The sequence below is a fragment of the Arachis hypogaea genome, chromosome 6, assembly GCF_003086295.3.
Source record: "Arachis hypogaea cultivar Tifrunner chromosome 6, arahy.Tifrunner.gnm2.J5K5, whole genome shotgun sequence".
In the NCBI taxonomy this organism is placed as follows: Eukaryota; Viridiplantae; Streptophyta; class Magnoliopsida; order Fabales; family Fabaceae; genus Arachis; species Arachis hypogaea.
The window spans coordinates 111,824,576-111,834,196 of NC_092041.1; positions in this window are offsets into that span (position 1 = coordinate 111,824,576).

The window sequence follows — 9,621 nt, forward strand, 5'->3', positions numbered from 1 at the left end:
TTAGCTCGCAGACTAACTCGTTTAACCCGTCATTTTTTTGGGTTAATCGAGCTCAGCACGTTTAACCCAAAATTTAAAAGAACTTAATTTTAGAAACAAAATCCGTCCATTTAAATGGATAAATAGACTCAATAAATTTAGCCCATTTTAACACCCTAAATCTTAGATGAAACAAAATTAAAGTAAAACATACCAAAAATTCGGTAGTTTTAATAGATATACATAAACAACACTAACTTCATTGTTTGAGCTACAATTTTTTCTGTGCGACTTCTTTATTTTATTTAAGACGAATAAAAAGTTTAACACAAAAAGAAATGAAATTTGGTTAAAATATTTAATTAAATTTATGTATTTATCTATCTTGTGTGTTGTGTCTTAAGAATATAAACTAAATATTTTTTATTAAAAATATAAAAAATTTAAACTTTTTAATATATTTATTTTATATTTATTAAAAATGTAATTTTTTATTAATATTAATCTTATTATATGCTCTAGGTTTATTAATTTGATTTTACAAGCTTCGTAGGGGTTCAAATGAACAAACAACTGAAGGGGGACAAAAAACAGAAGAGTAATGTGTAACTAAGTTTAATTAGCTAGAGTTCCAAACAAATATTCTATACCAAAAAGAAAAGGAAAAAAAATTGCAAGCAATTTCGCACAAGGACGTAGGTAAACCAAAAAAGGAAAAAATATTTTAAAAGAGTAATAGAGAGAGTTAACTACTATTAGAAAAGACTTTTTGTATTAAATTATTAAGAATAATTATTTATATAATATTTAAAAAGAATGACTAACTAAAAGTCAAGGCAACACATATTATCTTTATTTTACTTTTTCTTTCAATAATTCTCTTTTTCGTCTCTTTTAATTTTATTTTGTTACTTTTATTTGTCCTCTTCTTTTTTTATTATCTATATCGTCCTGATCTATGTCTAAGTATTCTCTTCTACTCTATATACGTGATCGTTGTCTTCTTCTGGAAAAAAAAAAGAAAAAAATAAAAAAAAAACCTTAAAAAAAAGTATATACAGTTGATAAATTATCTTTATGTGACATTAATGAGTTATATAATATTTAGGAAAGTATAGTATAATATAATAAGAATCTAGGACTGACTTTATTCTTGAACATGAATGAACGTTGACTTGTAATTCGTTTACTTGCAATGCTAAAATTAAAGTAATCAATATCTTAAAAGCATATTAGAAATATATATAAAAATAAATTTCAATGAAAATTTTCTTTTATTAGTTTCTTAACATAGCGTAAGACCCATACTTCTAATAGTTATCATCTAGAGTTGAAGCTAGTTAGGTTGTGCAAATTATAAAAAAATTGGCTACTCCTGTAATAGAGAGGGTGAGAATAAATATTACTAAGGTCAACTCCCAAGTTATGGGTGGCGTTGTGGGTACGATGTAATTGCAAGCTTCAAGAAATTAATGTGCACACTCAAGAGTCTAGCTATAGCTACTTCATAAATAGAGGTAGAAAAAGAATCACACTAAAAAGTTTTTTCTTTTTTTATAATTAATATGCGTATTAAGAAGTGTATTTATTTATTTTTTTATTGTTATTACACATCTAAGATACAAAGAGTAAAAAACAATTATATATAAAATTTGAATATTATGTATCCATGATGTGTTATAAATTAAAAAAATATAAATATAAATATAAATATTGTGTACCTATGATTTGTATCCGCAATGTGCATATCTAGATCGTTGTGTACTCGAAACAAAGCTAAAAAAATTCAGCTCAATGTATTCGAAATATGTTATAGTCTCATTTGATTTTTTTAATCATTTAAAATTTTAAATGTATTTAAGATATGTAAAAATTCATTTAAAATTTGATACGTGGATATCATACTTTAGATAATATTGTGTTGGTTTGATTTTTATTTTTTTATTTCATCTAATATTATTCGAATAATTTAAAATTATAAATTTTTAATTTAAATTTTAGATAAATATAATTTAAATTAATAATTTAATTCAATCTAATATAAATAAATATACTCATATTTAAAAAATTTAAAATTATTTGTATTATTGTATTCGTATGATTAATTAAAGGTAATGCTGAATTAATTTTTTAAAATTTTTACTATGTATTTTAACTTAAATGTACTTGGCCACATAATTATTTACTACGTATTTAATTTGTTAATATTTATACATATTATTTTACATATATTTTTAACAAAGCTGTTAATTATCAGAGCATTCAAACATATCATAATAAAATAATTAAATTTCTTATTTTTTAAATAATTAAATATTTTTAATTTTTTTATGATAATATAATAAAACATACTTTATAAATACCAAATAAGTACTGAACATAATAGTTGATTAGTGGTGTGCATATAAGTATATAACATGAAATAAGAGGGTATTTAAATTTTAATTAGGATTACATCGGTCCTATATGTTTGGGTCTAATTCTATATATTTTGATATCTAAGATTTAAAGTGTTTTATTTAAATTTAAAAAAAATATTTAGTTTTAATTTAGTCCTGCTATAAAGTCAATGTTAAATAATTAATGAAACTTAATTTTTAGATATGAAAAACTTATATAACCAAACTCTTCTATTGTTAAGGAGAGTTCTCTGACGGTAGAGGTGACGATGCTTTGTTCCTTGTGGAAAGCAAATTCTCAATGATTTTTTCCATGTGTTTGAACTAAAGTAAGTGGCTTACGATGATGCATTCACGACTGATCTTGTGCCTCTCGAATTAATTATTTAAAATTGACTTTACAACAAGATTACATTAAAATTAAATAATTTTTTTATTTAAATAAGATACTTTAAACTTTAAAAATTAAAATAGAATTAGACCTAAACGTAAAAAACCAATTTAATACTTTATCCGTTCAAACTATTTATAAACAAGTCGCATATAGCACCGTATAGGGGTGTAGCTTCAAGGGTTGAGGGCATAGGAGTTAAATTGTAATTTTGCACAAAAACTGCATAAGCCCAAGTGAACCGATGGAGTCAACGATCATGCTCCATTGCTGCATATGATAGGAAACACTTCCAGTACGGCATCATCATGGTTCAAAATATTGTACTGCCCATATTATATTGTAGAGTGAGAAAAATTGGTCACGTTTGAAACTAGCACTTCCCCTTTGTGTATGTTATGAACTTATGATAACGAATTCCTTAACTCTCTTAGTTCAATCTTCACTAGATTGTTACTTATTAGTTGTCCATGTATCCAAATAATAAAAAAATTTAATTATTCTATTGGTGTTATACTTTCGTAAAATTTTCAATTAAATTTATATATATATTTTTTAATTCAGTTATTTTATCAAATTTTATTTTTAATTAGATCTTTATATATATATATTTTTTTTATTTGAGTTTCTATACCAATTTTTTTAATTGGGTTTTTATATAATTAAATCAATTACTGTTAAGACTTAAGAGGGACCTAATTGAAAAAAAAATTGGTACAGAAACCCAATTAAAACGAAAAAAAAGTATAGGGATCTAATTGAAAATTTCACAAAACTATAGAGACCAACAGAGTAATTAAATCTAATAAAATAAATAAATAAATAACCAACAACAATAGAATAAAAGATTTTTAGGATTTTATCGTGTTTGGTAATTTACTAATTAGTAATTACAGCCTTTCAAGTCAGGGAATCACTTTTTTTTTTTTGTTTTTTTCATAAGGAATCACTTTTGAGTTTTGAGTGGAGCACTGGAGCCGGAAAAAAGAGGTGTTTTTTTTTGGGGTCCTTAAAAGGAATAAAACTTTTTTTTTTTGGACAGAAAGAAATAAAACTTAAACAGCAAAACATCGAAGCCGAGTCCATGATGGGCTTCATTATGGGCCACATATGTTGCTTGTGGAAAAAGGCCAGCGGCCTACAGATTGACCTGTATTTGGTTTAGTCAGATTTGGTTTGACAGAAAATAAGTCCTGATCTAGGCTATTTTAAAAGTTTAAATTTTTTTAATAAGTTACGTTTAGGTTTATAAAATAGCCTATTTGATCTGTTAAGCCAATCTGAACCTATTAAAATATATAAATACATAATTTTATTATATTAAAAAATATAAGAACGAGAGCCTAAACTTATATCATTTATTTTATTTAAAGGTATTGAATCAGAAAGAGTAATTAATTCGATTAATGAAAAATACTTGAAGCAATATTATTGTTGGCAAAAGTAGAAGTTCAACATGCATAAGTCTAGAAAAGATGAAAGTTATTACAAATATATATATATATATATATATATATATATATATATATATATATATATATATATATATATAAAACTTGAAATGAAAAGAAATTTAAGGTGCCACTAGTTTTGCTAAATCAGAGCGTAGCTTTGTCCTTTTGTTGTCCAGAATTAAAAGTACTTCCATTTGTTTGAACTTATCAGCTTGAATTTTCTCAAGTTGTTTTTCATATTCTCCCCACTTGGTATCAATTCAGACAAGTTCTTGAATGAGCTGATGTTGTTCTTGTTGGGCTGCTGCCAGAGGTTTGGCTATAGTAGCTCAATTTTGGCGTATTGTGGCAAGCTCTTCTTTAATCTGAGCTAATTCTGCTTCAAGTCTTGCTTCTTCTTGATCATGAAAAGCTTGAACAGAAATAGCATGGGAGATTCTCAGATCAAATTCCTCACGAGAGGCTTGGATTGGTTGAGCATTTGCAAAACAATCTTCTGTATTAGATTTGATAGTGGCTTCTTCAGTTTCAGTCTCTTGGAGTTGAAATTGAGATGCAACGTTCTCATTAACAAGTTGTTTGAATTCTTGAATTGAGGCAGAATTTGGTTTGTTAGTTGGGAGTTCAAAGGAAGAATTTAAAAGATCAGCCAAGAGTTGGTTGAAAATCGAACCATTAACCCATGTGGTAGGTGGATGATCCAAAAGCTAGATGAGTGATCGAAGTTGTTCTCGAGTGCCAGGATCTAGTTCAAATGAAGGCCTTGATATAGCAGGTCTTGAGATTGCTGGTACAGGCACTGGAACTTTATTTTCTTGGATAACTTTATTTAAAATAGAAATCAAGTCGTCCAAGGTGGCACTTGTAGGGGTGGTAGAAGCATTCGCTGTTCCGGGACTTGGTCTAGGGGGAGTCTGGAGATCAACTCGAACTGAAGGACTAGGCACTTTGGGAGGAGTTTCTAAGACCTTGGATCGAGAGGAATCTGAATTGGTAGTGTCAGCAATTCTAGAAGCAGAGTCAGAATCTGGGACTGCCTGGTTTTCTTCAGAGAATGCAGCTTGATTGTTTGGTGAAATTGACTCAAGTATTGTTTCTTCTGGAGAGTGCTGCAAGGAATTTGTTGTTAGATCAACCACCTGTGTTATATGAAGAAGAGGTGGAAAAGCAGCTGGAATCGATTGAATGGGCCTGTGAATTGAATTGAGTCATGTGATGTGGATTGTTGTGGATCATGTTGTTGTTGTAGAATTGGTTGGTCAAGAGCCCCCAGTGGATGAAGTTGAGCGGGCAACATTGATAGGCTAGTATAAAAGGTACGCAGTTATGAGTTTAAAATTTATTTTAAACAAAGTAAAATGTGTGTAAGGATAATTGTGTTACCTGAGGAAGTCTGGATCTTCGTACTAGTTGAGAGCCAGGGTCAGAATCGACTGCATCTTCCGATTGAGAGGAGGCAACAAGAGTGTCCTTATTGGTTGGTTTACTCTCATCAGCGCTTTCGCTTGATGATGGCAGCAGCAACTAGTAAAAAGTTCAGAATTAAATATGGTTAAGAAAATACAACTTGAAGAACATCTCAAGTTAAAAGGAAAAGTTATGAATAAAATAGTTACTTTTCGAGAAGTTCTGGTAGGAGTCCTTCTGCTTTTGTGTGGTGGTGGTCGAGCAGCGTTAGCTTTTGCTTTTGTGAGTTCGTTTTGGAGAACTCTCAGCGACAAGGACCACTCGAATAGCAGTTTGTTGAATGTCTTCTAAGGTACGGGTATACCTTGAATAATAAGTAGCACACCATTCGAAACAAGACTTGGTGATGAATGAGCTGCGTTCATAGATTAAGAAGTTGAAGCGGTCTCTGCGTTTTTGGTTTTTTGAGAGACGGGTGTTGAAATCTTCTTGAGATGATAAAGTAATGTGGCAGAATGGATCACTGTGTCGAGGTTGTGGTGTTGGGATAGCTTGAGAAAACTCCAATTATCTGGCTGTTAAGTGAGGGGCGTACAGGGTTATCTTGAACCTTTCTTTCTATGCTGTGGTAACCCTATTGGTATTACCTGAACAGCCAATAGGTTCGCCCAAGTTCGATTTGCAAGTTCATTCTCCTCATTAGTATTGGAAAAAAGCAATCGATCAAGCCAGGCAGGGCCGCAATTACGACACAAAAAAGGGGTGAAATTGAGTTGATCGTTGTCAAAATCTTTGCAAGAATGGAAAAGGGAGAAAACAGCCCAGAATCTGTCTTCATCTAATTGGGTGTTTAGAAAATTGGGTTTGTAGTTGGACAATCGAAAACTTTCAATGTGTTGTTTATCAGTGCTGCCACCTTCAGGTTTTGTCATAAAATTTTCAAAAATGACATTAAGCCATAATTGAAGGAGTCAGAGAGGACCTCCTGCACTGATTATCTTATTATCTCGGAGGTCACAAACAAATTGACCAAGCTCTTCAAAAATGTACCCTAGAAGAAGTTTAGCCAAGTTGAGAACTTTCCCTTCATGTAGAAGAGTAGCCAGAGGAAGAAAGAGCTTTGACATTTGTACGCTTCGGAAACAGAACAAGATTGCATTTAACCAATAAAATAGGAAGGCTACATGTTCACTGTTTGTGATTTTTGTACCATCTTCACCCATGTTATGGGCAATAAATTCACTGTAAGAGGTATTGAAGACAACATTATACTGGTGCTTGGATTGCATGTCAGGGGTACAATCTGGAGAATTTATTGGGAGTCCTGTAATGGCAACTACATCGAGAAGAGACATTCCGATCATTCCGCAAGGAAGGTGGAAGTTGTTAGTTGTCATATTCTAGGAACAAATCACTGCCCCAATCATCCAAGAGTATGTGGTGAGTGAGAAATGAGAAAGCCTTAATAGTTTCTGTATTTCTAGAGCTCCCCAGATAGCACTTTTTGTGGGTTCAAGGCGTTGGTACCAAGCTGTGAAATTGAACCCTCGAGGGTTGACTTTTGGATTATTTCTGAAGGATTTCTGGTTAATAAAATGAGAGATGTTAAAAGCCTGGTTTATTAATAAATCTTCCCCTTCAACATTAGGGAAGAAATGAAGTTTTTTGTTTGCTCTCTTAAGAGTTTCAATCGGTCCAAGGAAACAATGTGTATCTGTTCCAATTGTGAAGGGGATGAGGATTCTGGTATCATTGACCTGCAAATGGGGATCATCAATGACTTCATCATTGACTTGATTAAGAATTCGAAGGGCCGGTGGAGATGGCGGTGCTACTGCAGGACTTTTACCCTTATCTTGAGTAGAGGCATGAGAAGAGGAACCAGCCATGGTTAAGTGCAGGAAAAAGAGACTGGAAGGTTAAAGATTTTTGTGAAGAAGTTCTTGGTGTAAAGAGAATTCAATGGATAATGAGTTACGAAAGATTTTGAATAAAGGAGGGAATAATGAATTTAAAGTATTAATGTAAGCAGTTACTGTGCAAGGGATATGAATAGAGGTAACTTAGTGAAGAAGACGAAGTGGTAGAGAGAGAATGCGTAAGTCTCGGAAGACGTGTCGAGTGGGTCAGTATTAATAGGAGCTTAAATGGTAATTATTACTGATTTGAGAACTGACGCTTTCAGTTTTGGATTAAGTGTTTTATCTTCTAATGATGTTATTGAAGGCAAACACATTAATCCAAGGGGGCAATTTGTTGATCGAAAAATATTTTTCGATGAAAGCAAGTCGATTCGGAATGAGTCAGGGAGAACTTCTCGAGAAAGAGTACGCGTAAGCGTGGGTTGAAAATAATGAGCGGCAATTGGATTTTGAGTGATTTGTTAATTTGATAGGTCTAATCGAGTAAGTTATTCGAGATGGGGAATCGAATAAAGCATTCGAAAGGTAGATCGAATAATCACGGTAGTGGAACAATTAAAGGCTTTTATCACATGCGAAAATCATGGGAAACGTCTGCAATCAAGTGGCGGGAGCAGTTATCAAGGAGAAAGCATTTGAAAAGTTCAAATTTGTAATTAATTGTAATTAATCATAATTAATTGTTAGTTATTGAAGGTAAACTATAAATACTAGGAAACCTTAGGAAGTCAGGGTTGGAACTTTAACTCAGAAAACATTCAAGCACACTCATATCCCTAGAGAATTCCTGAATCTGCGATCGAGTTACTTTTCTGTAGGGTTCCTTCCATATTCTTACTCTTTCAATTTATTTTCTTGTAAACTTTATTTTTTTCAAGCAAGTTTATCTTCCAAGTATCATTTAATTTCAATGTCCAATTTACATTTCTGTATTTTTAGTCTTCATGTCAAAGCCCTTTGACCCAGTTGAAGGCATTTTACTGTTTTCTTTTAATTTCAACGCAGTCTTTTTCGATTTCAGTACATTTTCTTTTTGAAAACCTTATTCATTTGTTTCTTTTATTGATTTACAAGTTTCAATTTATCTTTTATCCCGTTATCCGTCTAATCGAAGACGCTTTGATACACTTTTAGAAAACTGGTACCTACAAAGAGGAGTAGGTTTCGCTCCCAAACCATTAAATATCAAACCACCATCAATTTGCTAAAAATCAACAAAACACCAATATATATCTTCATGTATTTACTAGTTTGAAGACTTGATGACTTTTCTTAAGTTTTAATTTGGTTTTTTCGAAAAAGTGTTTAAGCATGATTCAAACATCCTTTGTGTTGTGTACACTTTTTAGCTATTTCAATTTTTTTGGGAACGCTAAAGTGATAATTTCATAAAACTATGATACTATATTATATATTTTAAATTAATATTACTTGTATTTTCTCTTATATATATATTCACTTTGCATTTCCACAAAAGAATAAAAATTTATATTTTCCATCCTTGCTGAAGAAAGAGTCAAAATAAAATGTTTACAAATGAATTGATGTCTCTGTCATAGTGTCGTAGATCATAACTCAATTATATTACCTTTGAATGACGATAACTTATATTAATGGCATCTCACCTGCCATTGCAACTAATTTTCTCTATTAATATATCGTCGTTTTGTAGGTTACTATTTTTTATTTTTTAGTTGATTTGTCACTACCTGGATGACCCAATAACCAACACAATTATTCCAGAAAGTTTCTTTCTATCTATCTATATATATATTTGTTTGCTACACTTAATTAACTTCACTTTAGAATGGGACAAAAACTTTCCAAATAATAAAATCAGCCTATAAGATAATAATCAAAATGTTTGATATGTTATTATAATAATATAGTATTCATTTTTTTTAAATGGATCATAAAATTATATTAAACCTTTTAAAGTTGTAGTTTTCTATAGCACTCTTTTTATATTAAATATCCAAATAAGAGCAATTATTTTTATCCTAAACAATATAACCTTGATTTCTTTAGTTTCTATTTATGCAAATTAGGTTTTAATTTCTGTTAATAGA